Raw genomic sequence first — 18,259 nt, 5'->3', positions numbered from 1 at the left:
CTAGTACCGGGCCAGGGTTCCTTATTTTTTATAGAGTAAAATATTCTGTTCTATTATTTGGTAAAATAGAATAGAAAAATGATAAAAAGAATATGGTAGAGCTTAAAGTAATGTCACATTTCTTGTTTTTGTTTGACCAGAGTAGGTGAATCTCCACAGAGAGGCTATAAAAACCAGATCTTAACCTTTTTTGTCATAAGTAAGGTACCATTAAGGGAGTTCAGGTATGGTTCTGTTTTAAATGTGTATCTGTACTTGAGAGTGTTGTATAATTTTCTCAGGAAAGTTTTTTTTGGTATTGATATAAATAGGACTTGTAAAATTCAGTGTACTCACTCAAATTAAGCATGCCATTATATGAAACTTGGTCATATTTGAGAAATTTCTTTTTGATGTTCTTATTAAGCTGACCAGAGGCTTAGCAGAGTAATTTGTGCTAAGCCCAGTGTCACCATCATAACTTTCTGACAGAGCTGAATTAATGAGAGCATTTTCAGTAACTCCTTGTCTCATGAACACTTAAGAGATTAAAGACGTGGATTTTTGTTGTTGTTTTTGGCACCAAGTCAATGTTATCACTTTCTCATTCTTTGACTGATTTAAAAGATTTAAAAGTGAATCTGAATCTTATTTTATTCTCTACATATAAATATTCTCTACAAATAACACATTTATTTGTGAATTATATAGCTAATCATTTCACTGAAGATGTTAGATCAAGTAATACAGAGATCATAGCTTTTAACACTTAATAGGAATATTGAGGTTCTAATGGATATGTGAACTTCTGGAGGTGAAAGTTACCTGTCTGATGTTTTTGGTTTGGTCATTTATCATTGAATTATAATGATTCAGATATGTAACTTGCTTAGCTTCTGTCTCTTACATGGTGTGTTTGTGTATATATTACTGTTAGGTGGAAAAGATTATATAAGTGCAGGTCTGAATTTGCAGTCATTTGGTCAGTGATTAATCATAGAATTGAATTTTCCATAGTTGCTTAGATGGAGAATGTTACCTGTGTAACTTACATGTCGTGTATATGCCCCTGTGGCGGCTGCTGACGAAGGGAGTAAACTGCTTTAATTTCTTCTGAAAAGAACTATATTCTTGAAAACTTTGAAAACTTGCCAGAAGTCTTCCCTGCTGGGTTGAAGATTTTGGGGGTGCTGTGGAAGATAGAGGGAAGTTGGAGGTACACATGAACAGGTACATATGCACCATTGGGTAAAAAGTTTATATGGCGTCATCTCCATGGAACTTACAAAGAGGGCTTTCAGAAGACCTGTGATGGTAACAGAGGCCAGAGCCCTTAGGGAGTGTGATTGATTTCCAGAGGTTGATAATTGGTTGTATAGTAGTTCGGGGATACGAAGGTGTTTTGAGTTCTCCATTTGTGTTGGAGACCATCCCACCCTCTCTGTGTGTACCATTTATACCATGTGATGTCTTGCCAGGGTTGGCTTTGCTTTGTGCTGATCTCGGATTCTCAGACAGTACTTGCCACCCTCTGTGACATGCTGCGAGGGGGCCTTGCCACTTTTGGGCCTGGCCCAATCTTAAGAAGCCCATGTACTTTCTGTGGAGCATGTTTTCTCTTTGATGGCCGAGTTAAAACCAGAGGAGGCCACTGTAGAGGTCCTAGACCAAGATTCTTGGAATGATGGTGCACCAGTGTGGAGTGTCCAGATACTTTCTCAGTTATTTTGGCAGTGTCAGTCTCTTGGGGGGGTTGATCTGAAGTTGGGACTAAGAAGGAGTAAAGAAACTATTGGTTTAGTGCCTACTGTGCCAGACATTGTTCTAAATATTCTATACAGTTTTTAGAAACAGGCCATAATAAGTAAGCATTTTGTCCGCCCTGTTTTCCACATTTGGAAATTGGAGCACAAGAGTGTGAACTGTTTTGCCTTTTTTTTTTTTTTAACTGTTTTGCCTTAAGTTCACACCGTGATTGTGAATCCATGTTGCTGCTGTCTTAGAATTATAACATTTTAGATTCACAATGGATGCCATAAATCTGGTCTCTCTTACCTTGCTGATGAGAAAAGCAAGGCAGAGTGATTCTGGATGGTGACGCTGTGCTTAGCTCTAGGCCACGAAGGCAGGCCTCCTGCTTACAAGCCATTACTCAGTGATGGCACAGCCAGCATTTGGAATGGTCGAGTGTCTACTCATATTCTCTGGGCTCTTGTTTCACCAGCCTGTAAAGCTAGAATCGAAGTACCTCTGAAGGAAAATTCAAGGCTTGGCTCTTTTAGTTACATCTGTTTATAAAGCCTTTCCCCAATTCTGCAGCTCCCAGAGTCATTCCTGTCCTGATAGCCTATAGTACATACTGCATACTAACATAATTTGACATTTGTTTTCCCCTCTGTGATTTTAAATTTATTTGCAATCATTTTCTATGTGGTTTCATGAAAAACCAATTTTTATTCACTGTATACTCCTCAATTGGATCATGACTTCATGATTCTTTCTTACCCGTTTAAATCTTTGGTAGCACTGTCTATATCAAAACTTCTTTTATTTAAACTCACAAGGGATGGGTGCCTGCGTGGCTCAGTCAGATAAGCATCTGCCTTCTGCTTGGGTCATGATCCCAGGGTCCTGAGATTGAGCCCTGCATCAGGCTCCCTGCTGAGCAGGGAGTTGGCTTCTCCCCACCTCTCTCTTCCTTTCTGCTCTCTGTCTTTCTCAAATAAATAAATAAAATCTTCAAAAAGATTTAAAAAATTAACTCACACTGGGGGGCAGCGGCGGCGGCAGAAAAAGCCATGGCTAATGAATGGGAGCGCCCGCCCGCGCCGGCCATCCTCTACAGGCGGGCTGTGGCTCCCACAGATCTGAGCCCCAGGCCCCAGTCCTGGCGCGCCTTTGCCGGTTGGGGCTGGAGCGGGAGGAGGGCGAGGGGCGGGGCCAGGCGGGGTCGGGCCGCGGGGCCGGGAGGGTGGGGTGGGGTGCGGTGGCCGGGGTCGCCGGGACGCGGTGCGCGCTGGGCCGGGGGCGTCTTCGGGGGCGCGGGCGCGGTCTTCCGTGGGGCCTGGACTCCGCCGGGGCCGCCCGCCTCGGCCGCGGAGCCCGCCTCGCTGAGGCCGGCCCGCAACCCCTGGGACCTCCGGCCCGCGCCCCCCCTCCCTCGGGCCCCCCGGCTGACAGCTGGCGCGCCCGGGCCAGGCGGGTCGCGCCCGAGACGGGTTTTCCGGACGGCGGCGCTCTGTTGACGAAACGCCCCGAGCGCCCGAATGTTGTGTGGCCCGGGCGGGGCCGGCGTGCGCTCCGCCGTCTGCCCCACGCGCTTCGTCCGTCCCGGCGAGGCGCCCGAGAGCCGAGGCGCGCGCGACCGCCCGCGCGTTTCCAGGAAGAGCCGCCGCGGCGGGTCGGGGTGCCGGGAAGCGCGTGTCCGGGAATCGCGGCCGCCACGGCTCTGAGCAGGCCCGGACTTCGTGGGGAGACGCGAATCGAGGTTGGGCTTTCTCGTCGCCGTTGTCCCTCCCGGCCGGACTGGATCGTCCGTGGGTCTCGTTTCGCCCTTTGCCGTGAGCGGCACCGCCCCGCCCCGCCAGGCGGCTCCGGCCGCACGTCTCCGCCGAGAAAACGGGAAGTTGTTCCGGAGTTCGCTCTAACGGGATTCCGCGCACCGTTTCTGCGAAGCCGCTTCAGGGCGCGCGGGGCCCCAGGGGTCAGCGCCCGCCGATCTGAGCCCAGTCCTGGGATCCTCCGCGGGGAGGTTCTCTCGCTACCGCCGCTGCTCCGGACCCGCTCGCCCTCGGGTCAATCAATGAAATCTTTTAAAAAACCCGGTTCAGACTTCAGCGAAGCGGGTGCGTCCAAGCAGGGCACCTCGTGCCGCTCCACAAGCTAACAAGTTTCGCTAGTCCGCGTCGTCGTGGCGAAGTTCCGGGGCGGGATGACCCGATCGGCCTCGGGGACGCGTGCGAGGAAGAGGAAGCCGCGTTCCCGTCGGGTTGGCGCCCGAGGCGAGGCCACGTCTGGAGAGGAGAGTGCTCCCGGGAGCTGCGCTGGGCTCTGGGGGTCCCGGGGGTGCGGTTGCGGGGACGCAGGGTCCGGGCCGCCCGCGCCGGCCGCGTCTCCCGCCGCGCTTCTCCGCACGAGACCCGCACGGGGTCCACGCTGGGCGAGAGCCGGGCTCCCTGCGCCTGCCCGTTGGCCCGCGCGACCGCACCCGCCACGCTGCGTGTCCCGCGTGGGCCTGGTGTTTCCGACGTGAAGACGCCGCTGCGCTGGGTGTCCCCGCACGCGCGCCGGGGTTGGTGAGGGACCCGCTGCCGAGGGAGCGGCCTCAGCCTGGAGCACGGGCGCTGCGAGGATAGTCGGCTGGATCTGCGGCCACGCATGCCGGAGCGCGTCGTGGCGTGAGGCGTGTCGGGCTGTGTCCCCGCCGAGGCCGCAGAGCGAGCAGAGGGCGGAGGCGCGGCCGGTGCAGCTGGTGGAGCGGGGGTCGCCGTCCGCGCGCGCCTAGTCTTCACGCTGCGTTTGCGGCTTTTCCTTGCGGGGCCTCGGCAGCTCCGGCTCGTGGACGCTGGTCCGACGGCCTTTGGCGGCGGCGGCTTCGTGAGGGACGGCAGGTGGGGCGCTGGCGCGGAGCCGAGCCCCGGGGGGCTCCGCCGCTGCAGCCTGCTGCGTCCTGCCGAGCCTCGCGCACCGAGCGGCGTCCGGCTGCGGCTTACTCTGCTCTTGGCCGCCCGGGCTCGCGGCCGGGGCCTTAGGCGGCTGTTCTCGCCGGCGCGCGGGGCCCCGAGGAGTTGGGCTGCGTGGAGCCCGCGGGCGCCTCCGGCCGTCCTGCAGCCTGTGCGGCGCGGGCGCTCCACGGGGCTCCCACGACTGTCCCGGGGCTCCCCCTTCTCTCGCCCGTGTCTCTCCAGCCCTCCCTCACCCCACGTTCCAGCGCCGGGCCTGTCTGCGTCGGGACGTGGCTCGGATTGTGGCCCGGATCGTGGCCCGGATCCCTCCCAGGTGAATCCCTCGGCGACTTGCTTCTGGTGGTCCGAGCTCGGGAAGGCGCTGCTGGGAGGAGACCAAAGCCTCCCCCTCTCGCGCTCTGGTCCGGAGCAGAGTCCTGGGGCGGAGAGTGCTTGACCCGGGGAGGGCTCAGCCGGCCCGGCGCCCATGTGGGGATGGCAGGCAGCGGCACGCGTTAAGAGAAGGCCTTGCCTCAGGGAACCTGAGTGAGGACGCCAGGGACAGCCCTGGCCCAGAGAGAAGGCCCAGCCGGCCCGTCTGGAAAGTATGGGCGGTTCCGTCTGAGACCCTGTTCCGGGAAGACCCCTGCTGGGTGGGGGGGTTTCCAGCCTATAGGATCTGGGTCCTGAATGGGGGCCCCAGGGAAGAAGCCCCAGTGTCGGGGAGAGGCCGGCCCCCTGGCAGAGCAGGAGTCCCGTGGGTGCCTCCGGGGCCACTGCGGCCTGTGCTCCTAACCGGCACCGGCTCCGTGAAGGCCCCTCGGCAGCCGTGCCCCAGCCCTTTCCCAGCACCCGCAGCTGATGGTGGCCCCGGGGCTGGGGTGCGGCAGCCTGGCCAGGCTGGCACCATGGCGGCTCTGGGCGATGGCATCCTCTTCCCAGATCTCTGATTGGATTGTGGTTTTGTTTATTGTCAGCCTCTGGAGAGTACAGTGACTGTATCTCTGAGCATCTGGTGGAATTGGCCTGAGTAAGGAAATCCATTTTTTTAATAATACCTTATTATTATTATTATTATTATTATTATTTATTATTATTTTTAAAGCTATCTCATCTTTCTTCTGACTTGTTTTCTTTTCTGTTGCATGGAGCAGATATTTATTAACATTACTGGCTAAGAGAGTAGCTTTCTTCCCCCCCTTGAATTTGAAGAGAAGGCAAAGAAGGGAACGAATATTTATGAGACACTGCTGGACCCTTTTATAGAGGTTTAAATTCCTTTCCTTGTAGCTATCCTCTGAAGTAGTTGGTGACATTTTCCTTTTGTAGTTAAGGAAACCGAGATGCAGAGAAGCTAATAACTTGATCCAGAGTGAGACTTACTTTGAGGATGCAGGACAGCTGGAGGATTTTCTAAGCAGGCATGAAAATCTGTGATGGAGGGGCGGGAATAAGTGGATCCTCTGGCATGGTTAGAATACACGGTCTGTGGTGTGTGATTGGCATTACACTGGAGAGACAATGTTCATGTGTTACTGTGTTCATCCTAAGGGCCAGAAATGCTTTCCTGGCATTTTACTGTTCCACATAAAGAGATGTAATAAGGTTGTATTTTGGGTAATAGAACCTTTCTTCTTTTTCCTCCTTCCCCTGCCTTTTCCCCTGCCCTTCTGTTTTGGGGGGAAGGGGTTATACTTATTTGAATAAACAAGTATTAGTTCTTAGAGTAGGTGGTAAACATCTGGTTTATGGATTTTTTTCAACATATTTGAGGAAATTTTATGACCTGATAACTTGTGCTGGCGGGGTGAGGAGAGGGGCTTCCAACATTCGCACCAAGACAGATATGTTCAGTAGATCTTGTAGCTGCTGAAATATTTGAATTTGATGTTGTTCTGAAACAGTGGATGGCCAGATGAGAAATAAATGGTATCTGTAAACTAGCGATTATATGAAGGTTTTGTAGAAAGCCTAAAATAAGTCCTAAATTAAAAAAAAAATAAATAAAGGCACTGTCATGTTTATATACAAGTGCTGGAGGGCAGGACGATGTTAAAGGAAATGTCTTGTTTTGGTAGAATTTGACCGCCAGTCCACCAGGTCTCTTTAATCAGTACTTGCAATCAGGAAGTTGAGGATGTGTCCTCTAACAGAGGTTGGGCTTCCCAAGTCCAGGAGCGGAGCTCAGTCAGGAAACAACAGGGATGGGCTTCTGGGCACAGAGGTAGCGTTAACCTGGAGTCAGCGCCTCGGAGGAGGCATAGCGTGTATGTTGTCTTGTGTGTGACTTTGCCAAGTGGTGTTCAGGTATTTTGTGAGTCATACCGTATCAGTTTTATGTAGGTGGTGGTATGTTTTCTTGGGAGTTTTCAAGTCCCCATATCTAGAGTTGGGTTTTCAGTATTGCTGTCGTTTCCCTTCCAGCTATGCTTGGAGTCCGTTTAGTGGCATGTGCCACTACACAGGGACACCCTGCCCCCGACCTCCCCCCGCTTTTTTTCAGGGACCCCAGTGCACAGAGTTGAGTCAGTCATATTCCTGAGACTGTGACACTCAGTTGTTGTCTGGGCGCAGGGCCCTTCTTTTTTGTTCCATTTCATTTTATTTTTTCCCTTTTTAATCCCTCACCCTCAATGCCATGTCCCAGTCCTCTTTCAGCACCCACTCAAGTATGTTTCTTGTATGTTCTTCAGTCCATTTGCCGTCTGTTATTTTTTATACATGTGTTAGTCTCATTTTTTCTTTAACGTTATCTTTTTGAGAAATGGTCGTGCTTTTGTATGTAAGTCTAGTTCCATGATTCTGACTCTGCTACGTAGTAGGATGGTTGGCAGTTGCACAGTCATTAGTGCCATTTCACACAACGTTCTTGTCGTTTGGGATCCGTGTGGGGATTTTCAGGTATATCGCTCCAAAGAATCTTTAGGTTATTGAAAATCTGCATATTTGGTTTTCAGCTCTCCTGTTAGAGCACATGGTACAGCAGGGTCTTTAATGCATTACCCAGAAAATAGTAACACATTACAAATAGAATTTCTTGATCCATGCTTTGGTTTCCTGAGGAAGTTCTTGTGAACTAGTTTTTAGTCATATTATTAAAATCCTTTACTCTTCACTATCATCCTTTATTTTCCAGTAATGTTAGGGAGTCAAAGGGAACATAGCTTTTAAATGATTTCTCTGTAATGCCTATATAACTGTGAAAACTTCATACTACAGATGCTAAGATCTCTGCTTTTGTTTCTGTTTTTTTTTAAAGGGTGCCAATGCCTCGGCATTAGAGAAAGAGATTGGTCCAGAACAGTATCCAGTCAATGAGCACTATTTTGGATTAGTCAATGTAAGTACCCGTTGATACTTAGTCTTCACCAGTACCTTTGGAAATAGTTTTTAAAATACTGCATGCATCTCATCATTTATTAAAGGAAAATTGTTTATTTGCCTCAGTAGGCTTAATGCCAAGAAACTTGATTTGAAATTCCCTTTTTAATGAAAGGGAAACAAAGTTGCCCAAGGTCTTAAGAGTTTTAAAATCGTTTTTTAATTTTTCCTATTTTGTGTCAGAATTTTTCATAACTTAAATTTTGTATGGCTTATACCAAATGATCTCTTGATTCTTTGAGAATCCCTTAAATGCCTAAATATAAGTGGTCCAGATGTACAGGTATAATAAACTTTTGTAAATGCCTCCCTGTATCTGTAAAGTATTTGTCAACTTCTGGCAGTGTTTAACTAGTACATATCTACAAGGGCAAAATACAAGTAAAGGGTACATTCCCAAGGCTTGTGGAGGTAATTCTAGTAATTATGCATTATTAAAACTTTGGAAGAATGTTCTTTTAGAATTTTTAACTCTTTTCTGAATCATCAGCACACGCCACAATAGTTGTACCCTACAACTATTAGGTGGGTCCGTGGTGAGTGTTCTACACTAGAGAGAGAGAGAGTAATACGGGTGACAAAGAAAGTTCCATTGAACACACCTGTGTGTTACTAAACACTAGTATGTAATTGTGATGTGTGAGGTGGATTTCTTGTGTGGTTTGCAGCAAGCAGTTAAAGTGGTGTGGGTGTTTCCTTTTTCTTTGGGAGTCCTCTCGTGGGTGTGAAGCTTGTGACAGAATCAGCATTCCCCACTCCACAGTGCCCTCTCCCCAGAGGAGGCTGGCCATTTTTCCTGGAATCTACCCCTGTATTCTAGATCAAGTGCCTATGCTGCTATTAGAAACAGTCCATTGGGGCACCTGGGTCATCAAGCATCTGCCTTTGGCTCAGGTTGTGATCTCAGTGTCCTGGGATCAAGCCCCGAATCGGGCACCCTGCTTGGCAGGAAGCCTGTTTCTCCTTCTCCCACTCCCCCTGCTTATGTTCCCTTTCTCACTCTCTCTCTGTCAAATAAATAAATCTTTAAAAACAAAAACAAATCAGTTCATTGACTTCCTGTTACGGTAGGTAAGAAACTTAGCCCTCTTCTAGCACCAGCCCTGCCCATTCTCTGGTATGGAATTCACCACTGCTTTATTTTTCCACATCCTTAATTTTCATTTATTCATTTTCATTAAATTTCATCCTTAATTTTCATTTATTCCAAGTCTTCAGCAGCGCCAGCAAATGCAAAAAGACTTCCTCAGTACCAGTTTGCGCTGCGTCAGCCCCAGAATGTTAACATCCCTCTGGAGTCCTGTCATCCTACCGTGTGGCCTCTGCATCCTTTTACCTTTAGCCCGGACATCCCTTCGCTTCTCTTCTTCCCTGGATCCCGTCTTCTGCTTGGGTTTTTCCCTGCTTTGTGGAACATGTTCTGTAGTAGCTTCTTTAGGGAGTGTGCACAGGAGGTGACTTTGAGATCTTGTGTATTTAAGAATGTTTTGGTGATTGTCAAAACTAGATGGAGATCCTAAGTTACAACCTTCCTTTACAATTGTAAGGGGGTTACTCTGTGGACTTCTGGCTTCCGTTGACATCAGCAGGACTGATGCCCTTCTGATTCTTCATGTCTTCTGTGTGTGGCTTTTGCCCCTTAGAAAGATGTTTTGGGAGGCTTTCCTTTCAGAATGTGAATGGATAGCCAGTGTTCTGAATGTTCATGATGCATCTTCGTGTCTCCCACTGTTGTTGTGGACCATTTAGACCCCTAGGCCCCATGATGCGGTCCTTCGTGTCTCCTGCTGATGTTGGCTGTTTATCAACCCATTTAGACATATTTCATTTTCCTCGGTTCTAGAAGATTTCTGAAACCAGTATTTGGATAATTGCTTCCAATCAATGTAATCTCTTTGTTCTTTTTTCAGATACTCTTAGTTGCATATTGAAATGCAGATTGATTCTCTGTTTTTCCTCCTTTTTCTTCCATTTTTTGATTATCTGATATTATTCTACATTTTGGACTATTGCCCTTTTTGGTTCAGTTCATTGCACTTTTTATTTTGTAGAGTGTTACCTTAATTTTTTTATCTTGTTTTATGGAGGCAATATTCTGTTGTTTTTCCCAAGATATTATTTATAATTTTTGTTGGTGAGGTTTTCTTAAGCTTACTGGATTGTTTTGAGGTCCTCTCCCCCCACCCCCACTGTTTTAAACTCTGTCTTTTCTAATGGAAGCATTCCTTAAATTTCATTCATACATACCACTGGGATTCTGAAAAGCTGATTGGGACTTGGTGTACTATGGGTGGAGCTTGTCTGCTGTGGTTTCCTCTAGGGTGACCCTTGGCAGGCAGGTGTTAGAAATGGCTGCATCCCCCCACCTCCCATTCCAATGGCTGGAGCATTTCCTCTGGGACTCTTACTTGGTGCTGAGGGACTTTCCGTTTCTGTCAGAGGTAGCTTAGTTCAGGGTTTTGTTGAGCCCTCTGTTTTCTGTTTGGTGCCTCACTGCTGTCCTCTGCTGTCCTTAAGGGCTTTTGAACCGGATTCTTCTCTGCAGCTTCTGTGGAGACTAAACCTGCACTTGAAAGAAAGGTTAAGTGTCATCTAGGGGTGTAAATGGTCCTTTTAAAAGATTTCTGACCAGACTGTGTTTTTAGGGGAAGCCCGACCTCCCCCCCTTTTTCTTGGCCTTTTGAGTTTTTGCTTAATATCTTCTTTTACTGTCATATTATTGGGATTTTGTGGGGAAGGTGGGGAGTTGACTATTTAATTTCCCTGGTTTAACACGATCTGGTCCTCTTCTAACGTCTTAAGCATCCGTGCTTACGAGCAGTGGTGTCTGGTGATTGGAAGCCTGGTGTACATTCTGGCAATTCTGGCAAGGGCAGCACCCTAGCTCCTCCACTCCCATGAACTCCTTCCCTACGGCTCCCATCCCGATTCGGTCCATGTTCTTACATTGATGTGTGTCTTGAATTGTGTCTCAGAAGAACCCATTTTCTTCAGCAGAGGAATGTTTTATATATTGAAGGCTGTTTTACCTTTAATCCTCTCCAGTTTAAATATTTCAGTCTCTCCATTTTGTGTCTGACTCTAACTATTTTTGTAGATAGACTCAGAACAACTAAAACAACATCCTTGAGAAAATTTATTATAAAATGAGTTCTCAAATTAGTCTATTTTTTTTGTTATGCTGTTTTTTCTCTGATATATTGCTTTGTGTCAGCTGTGTAAAAAAAAAAAGAAAAGGATTTCTAAGAAGGTTTTATTTTTATTATTATTCTCCATGGATCAATGAATCCAAATTAAAAGGGTGGTATTTGTGCTTCTCCCTGAAACTGACTGGTACTGAGTAACACCCAAGAGAAGCAGGAGGGAGTGAAGTTAGTAAGAGATCTTTAGAGGAAGCTTTGTCTTTTTTCCCTTCCAGAGACTCATCTAATGGATAGAAATGTAGTTTCTGATCTCTGTGCCTAGTTATTATGAAAAATTGGGATCTCTGAGGTAACCAGCGCTCCAACTATGAAAGATTGATGAACACCTGAATTATATTGAGAAATTAATTGGTGGTCAGAGTAGGTGCAGCAGAACTAGTATAGTGTTTAACTCTGTGATTTAAACCTTCAGGCTACCTTGCGACTGTCTTCTATACTGTTAACTTTATTCTATAGGTCCTGTTTTGCAGCTCTTAAAATATCATCACTCTTTCTCTGTCTCCACCCCCTCCCCATGCCTTCCTCCTTTTAAAAAAGTTTTTGGAGTTAATCACACTATAGGAGTCCCTTAAAAATGAAGGGTGGAGCTTTGTGGGGAGAGGGTAGGAGAGGGCAGCTTATTTAATTCAGAGGTAACATTGTGACTATTTTTTCCCTCTCTGTACCTGTCTACAAGGTAGTTAGTGTTGAAACAACACTGGAATATAACTGCTTTAAGAACTCTGGTTTATCTTTTCCAACAATTGAATTTTGTTAAAATGAGGCACACATATATTTTCTTTCTTTTATCAGTATGTTCTTAGGTAAGTATGCATTTTCAAGGTTCATTTTAATTGCTTCTAACAACAAGCTTACACCAAGAAGGGTTTCTATCAGAACTGCCTGTTTGGAGCCTTTTTGTGACTAGTGAGTGGCACAATCATTCACTACCACTTGCCTTTGGGAAATAGTACATGTATTTGGGCACTTAGAAAATCAGACTTTTTTTTTTTTTTAATGGACAGAAGAAAAATAACCGCAGTTTAATTAACTGGCAGAAAATTCAACATAGGGGTTACTTTCAATATTGTTACTATAACCTATTTTCCATTACTTTCAGTTGCAGTTATCTTTTTTTCGAAGAATATTTTCACAGAGGATCGCTTTGATGGCAGTTCATTCTTAATATTCTGATGTCTGTCACTGTACTTTACATAATACATTGAGTGGGGATTTCCTGTTGGTTAAATTCTTGTGAATGCTTTAATATTTCTGATGTTATTAGAAAGCAGGAGGAATACTACAGTGGTGTGGGGGTTCAGAAACTATCTTGAGTAGGCAGGGTAGCCTTTTGAAAGCTTTCTGTTGCAGCAGAATATCCTGCTTAAATGTCACCTTTATAGGGTCAGCTAACTTCTTTGAAAATGAATTGTTTTGATCCGATGAACCAGATTGCCTTTTTCCCCTTGTATCTTTTAGCTAGTGAGTACTTTTTTTTGTATGTAGATAGAAAAGAGGTGATTTCAGTTAGCAATATCTCTTTTCTACTTTTGTACAGTCTGCCTTTTTAAATAGTCTTTTCTCATTGTTTTATGATATGGTTCTGTATTAATTTTCTAATACGGTAGGAGCCAACAGACATGTCGCCTCAGCAAATCTATTTGTGAAGTTACAGTGGAATGTGCTTTTCCCTAAGATCTTTGTTACGAAATAACAGTTGAGTTCCTAGACCATCTTACAAAAGGCTTTTTACACCTGAATCGCTAGTGGTCATTGGTTCGAATTTTTGGTCCAGGGTACAGGTGCATTGTGAAAAACAGCGACATGAAACTTTCTTTCCATTTGCGAGTTATAAAACGACATCCTCAAGAATAAAGTTGATTACGCAAATGTCTTGGTTCTGTTTTTGTTTGAACTGATTGATTGTCATTTTGTTTCTCTCCACCTGATGGCCATAGGCTACTCGAGGGTTAGATTATCAGAGATCCCAGAGAATGTTTACATTAGATGTGAGAGAACAGCTGTGTCCCAAGTCCTCTGCTGAGATTGGGTCACGTGTCCAGCCCTGTGGCAGGGTCTGTGAAAGGGTTTGTGATTGACAACCTTACAGAATTAATGTAGAGAAGTTATTTTCTGTAAGAAGGGGTGGGACAGCGGAGGTAAGGGGTATGGGGTGAGGAATGCATTTCCACCAGCACATGGAAGGACACTTTTCGATCTGGTCCACTTGGCTGTGGTGAGACTGGTGAGTAGGGGCATGTTGGGTACAGTGTTCAAAAACAGGGCCACCTAAACAAACTGTAGTAGGGGAAGAGGCTCTTTCCTTAGAAGGGGATGTTCGTATCCTTAGAAGAGGATAGGCATCATCATCACCAGCCTCCAGCACGGGGGACAGTGGAGCATTTAAACATTTTAAAACTTTTTTTTTTTAGGCGATACTGTTAACATAATGGTGGTAAACCCCAGTAGTCTCCAAATGATATACGTAAGATGAACGATTGGGCTGTGGAAAGAAATACAGAATCACTAATGTTGATTTTTATCTAAAAATGAGAGCTAAGCCTTACTAATTCTTGTTTTTAAAGATTCTTTTATTCATTTTATAGAGAGAGAGAGTGTGCACCCAAACAGGGCTGGATGGGGGGGGGGCAGAGGGAGAGGGACTTCCCGCTGAGTGTGGAGCCCGCGGAGGGTGGAGTCCGGAGGGTGGATGTGGAACTCCATCCCAGATCTCTTGAGATCCTGACTTGAACTGAAATCAATAGTCAGATGCTCAATTGACTGAGCCACCCAGGGGCCCCAGCCTTATTAGTCCTTATTAAATGTTGGATACTAGTATGCACACTCTATCCATGTGTGAAGTGGTCCTATGTCACTTCAGGTTCCATAGCACCAAAGAGTTCACAGTGTAACTGTCTCGTATTCATTTATGTGTTTATAAACTAGTACAATTTCAAGATAGATTTAGAGATGATACGATTGAATTTCTGTTAATCTAATTTTTCAAAATGGTCAAATGACTTAAAAAGATAGTTTCAAAAATAACAGTGCCGTGATGAAGGCCTGGGAACTGTTGTTAGTGCTGCGGGTGGATTATTAGTTTAGTTCTTTTCAAGATTTTAGAAGGTGGGCCCTGTGTTGCAAACCCCGTTTACAGACGAGGACGCGGATAAGCGGAGTGGTGTGGCAGTTTCCAGAGGTCCGAGAGCAGAAGCGTACTTGGACCTAGACAGTTTGCTTTCAGAGCCTGTTCGCTTCGATGCTGAGCGGTGCTGCTTTCAAGGCTGATGATCACTCCAGTGAATTCAAACAAATTTGGTAGATAGGATGGAGAATGTAATTTCGAAAATACAGTAAGGCCGTAAAGGAAACTTTCCCCCTTGGACCTGTCTATGCATCTGTGTATCTATCTTTGATTGCCATTAAAGCCACATACAGAAATAACTGAACATAAACTCGGACCTGCAATCGAATATTAAAATCTATAGCCCACAGTTTATCACAAGGTGTACTTTGTTTCATTGCGCTCACTTAAATATTAATAATTTTTAGTGAAAACAAAATTAATGTAAATAAGATAAAAATTTTACATATTTACTTTGTCTCAGTCACATTTGTTACACAGTTGACTGTTGAACAACACAGGTTTGAGCTGTCTAGGTCCATCTATGTGCGGTTTGCTTTTTTTTTTTGGTACACAGTATAGTATTTTCTTTTATGATTTTCTTGATAGCATTTTCTTTTCTCTAGCTTACTTTATTATATATAATACACATAACATACAAAATGTGTGTTAATTAATTGTTATAGGTACAGCTTCTGGTAAGCAGTAGTCTGTTATTAGTAACGTTTTTGGGAAGTTGAAAGTTATGCACAGATTTTTGGCTATGTGAGGGGTAAGGGGTTAGCACCCTTAACTCCTGCACTGTTGAAAGGCTAACTGTATGTAATGTATATTTTTATGTATATAAATTTCCTCTTTATAAAAGTGTATTTTCATGTGTATGATGAACCATATAATTTTTATTTGTATTTATTAGGGATGTGTGTTCAAGATAACCTTAGTGATGGGGCTATGATAAAGATTTGTGGAGGGGGAATTTATCTTAAAACTAGGAGCAAAAGGCAGTAGAGGATGTCATTGTGTTCAGTAAGCAACTGAAAAAATCAATGCTCAGACCTTGAGGAGAGTGGCGGCTTTTTAAAATTTGCTTCCCTTTATTTTAAACCTGCTTATACCTTTGATCTTCAAAACAAGCTGAGAAGACATAGTGTAGGTTTCAACCCTTAAAGCAATGTCTTTTTTTGGAAATCGAGCTACACACTCGAGAGATACATTTTTAGGTTTTAGGAACTTGGAGGAAAGTTACTGTCAGGAAAGCTGAATACAAATTTTCAGAGTTACGAATAAGATCGAAAGTTACTGCTTCTTCTGGAGAAATTGTAGTAGTTTCAAGCTTTGATTTTTCTTTAATGGGATTGATGAAGATCAGTGCAAGACCATAAGAGAAGTCCTCAGAGAACTGATTATAATGTTACTCATTGCCTTATGTTCAGAAGATGAGCAGGAGTCTTCCTCCCAGCATTCTGTACAAAAGAATAGACTCCCTCTGGTTCCTTAGCTTATCATTCCATTTGCTTCTTTTTTATAATTTGGTCAACCTTTATTATAAATTTTTCCAATATACTGTGAGATGCTGTCTTTTGCTTTTACCTGCTCTGTGGAAGTCACTCGAATCCCTGTTGCTTGTTCTTTAACAGAAGTGTCCAGTGATGGAGAGTGACTCTTCTCTCCAATGGCAGAGGCATAGTTTGTTGGTCATGAGCTTCATTAGACTGTGATACAAATACTAGTATTTTTCAGACTAATTAATACTGAACAATCGGTAAATTAATCTCAGTAATATTGTAGATTCTACTGCAGGTGTACTTAGCCCCTGGATAGGATTTATTAAAGTATATCCAGAGTTACATTTATCAGTAGTATCAATGCATCATCTCCTTTTCATCTGCTTCTTTTAGCATTTACCTAGAAAGCCTTTAAAGCACTTGTTTTTATGGAAACCACTTCTTGGCTCTGACCACCAATAGGAATGTCAAAATCATATTCTCACTGGGCCTCATGTTCTATTCTTTTTTTGTGGTATTGTTTAACTCATTTCTCTGTTCCTTAAATATCTTGTAAATTGGTAGATAGGTCTAGACATGTGATTGAAATTTAGTAGTTTAAAAAAATGTAGTACCTTTGTTTTTTAAGACAAGAATTCTTCCAAAGAGTTGCTACACATTTCTGCAAGAGACAAAGGCTTGGCTTTTCCTTTTTAATGATGTAGTGCACTGGGGCTTCAGATAGTTTTTCAAGTTCCCATCAGCCATTAACACTTTTGTATTCATTGGTAGTTATTTCCTACTCCATTATTTGTAGTCATTTCTTCTGAATTTATTAGCTGGATTTATTCTATAAGCTGGAACTACTTCATCAGCTCTTTAGTTCCCTGTGAACTATTGTTCTTACAAGAAAGACAAGATAAGGGGCACCGGGGTGGCTCAGTTGGTTAAGCGACTGCCTTCGGCTCAGGTCGTGATTCTGGAGTCCCAGGATCTAGTCCCCCATCGGGCTCCCCGCTGGGGAGTCTGCTTCTCCCTCTGACCCTCCCCCTTCTCATGCTCTCTTTCTCAAATAAATAAATAAAATCTTAAAAAAAAAAAAAGACAAGATAAGGGGCACCTGGGTGGCTCAGTCAATTAAGCATTCAACTCTAGATTTTGACTCAAGTTATGATCTCAGGATCCTGTGATCAAGCCCCTTGCCTGGCTCCATGCTGGGTGTGGAACCTGCTTGGGATTCTCTCTTTCCCTCTGCCCTTGCTCTCTACCCCCATGCTCATGTGCTAGCTCTCTTGGCCGGGGGGGCGAGAGGGAACAAGATAAAACTTTGATGTTCTCCTTTTATATATGAGTATATAGCATCCATGGAGTCTAATGAATGGTTTTATAAAATATCATTATTAATTCATAAATATTTATATGATTAATGTGCTTTTTATCAATTGCAGTATTACTTTTTAATGAAATTTGTCTCTTGAATCTGTGCAAAATATATTCCAGGCTGATCTACATTTGTATATTTCCTGTCCCAGACCTAGTGTAGCCATATCTGTAAGACATCCTAGTTCCTTTTTGTGGGAAAAACGTTTTTAAAGACTATAGTCTGTGTGCCAGGGAAACTTGTTGCTGCTAGGCCTTTCAGTAGATAGAAGCTGAAAACACAAACACACACACACAAACACGAGTTTATACTAATACTTTAAATTCCAATTTAAGGGGTGTCTGGGTGGCTTAGTGGGTTTAAGCCTCTGCCTTTGGCTCAGGTCATGATCTCTGGGTCCTGGGATCAAGCCCTGCCTTGGGCTCTCTGCTCAGTGGGGAGCCTGCTTCCCTTTCCACTTCTGCCTGCCTCTCTGTCTACTTGTGATCTCTGTCAAATAAATAAAATAAAATCTTAAAAAAAGAAATTATTAAAAAAAATATTTCTTCTTTTTATTCTTAGACTATTTCAATACGCATGGATAGTAAAAATTCCATGTTTTAAAGTTGCTCTAACTAATTTTTTGTGTAGTTCTCCCACGGACTGGATAAACATTTAGGTGTCACTGATCTATGTTTCCTTTCAGCTTTAGGAATTTCTTTTTTTCCTCTGAGATATTTTCGATTTAATTTCGTTTAAAAAAAGATCGGTGCAAAGTAAACATTTTTAAAAGGGTAAGGAAATATTTTTTTAAAGATTTTATTTATTTATTTGACAGAGAGATATCACAAGCAGGCTGAGAGGCAGGCAGAGAGAGAGGAGGAAGCAGGCTCCCTGCTGAGCAGAGAGCCCAATGCGGGCCTCGATCCTAGGACCCTGAGATCATGACCTGAGCCGAAGGCAGCGGCTTAACCCACTGAGCCACCCAGGCGCCCAAGGAAATATTTTTTAAAAGGTACTTTGATTCCTCTCTACTCTTTCCTCTTTCTCTATAACAATTTTTATTAGTTTTTTTATTTATCCTT

At 44.5% G+C, this 18,259-nt stretch overlaps 1 long non-coding RNA gene across 1 annotated transcript; it reads left to right on the top strand.

Moving 5' to 3' along the window:
* Positions 1-4,839: 4,839 nt before the first annotated feature.
* LOC122906971 lies at positions 4,840-7,984 on the top strand. Its single transcript, XR_006384652.1, has 3 exons — positions 4,840-4,977; positions 5,621-5,673; positions 7,903-7,984. It is a non-coding gene; the product is annotated as an uncharacterized LOC122906971 (long non-coding RNA).
* Positions 7,985-18,259: the final 10,275 nt, after the last annotated feature.

Source organism: Neovison vison, chromosome 5 (assembly GCF_020171115.1).
Source record: "Neovison vison isolate M4711 chromosome 5, ASM_NN_V1, whole genome shotgun sequence".
Lineage (NCBI taxonomy): Eukaryota > Metazoa > Chordata > Mammalia > Carnivora > Mustelidae > Neogale > Neogale vison.
Note: the sequence above shows the minus strand (reverse complement) of the source record. Positions and strands in the feature narration are given on the sequence as shown.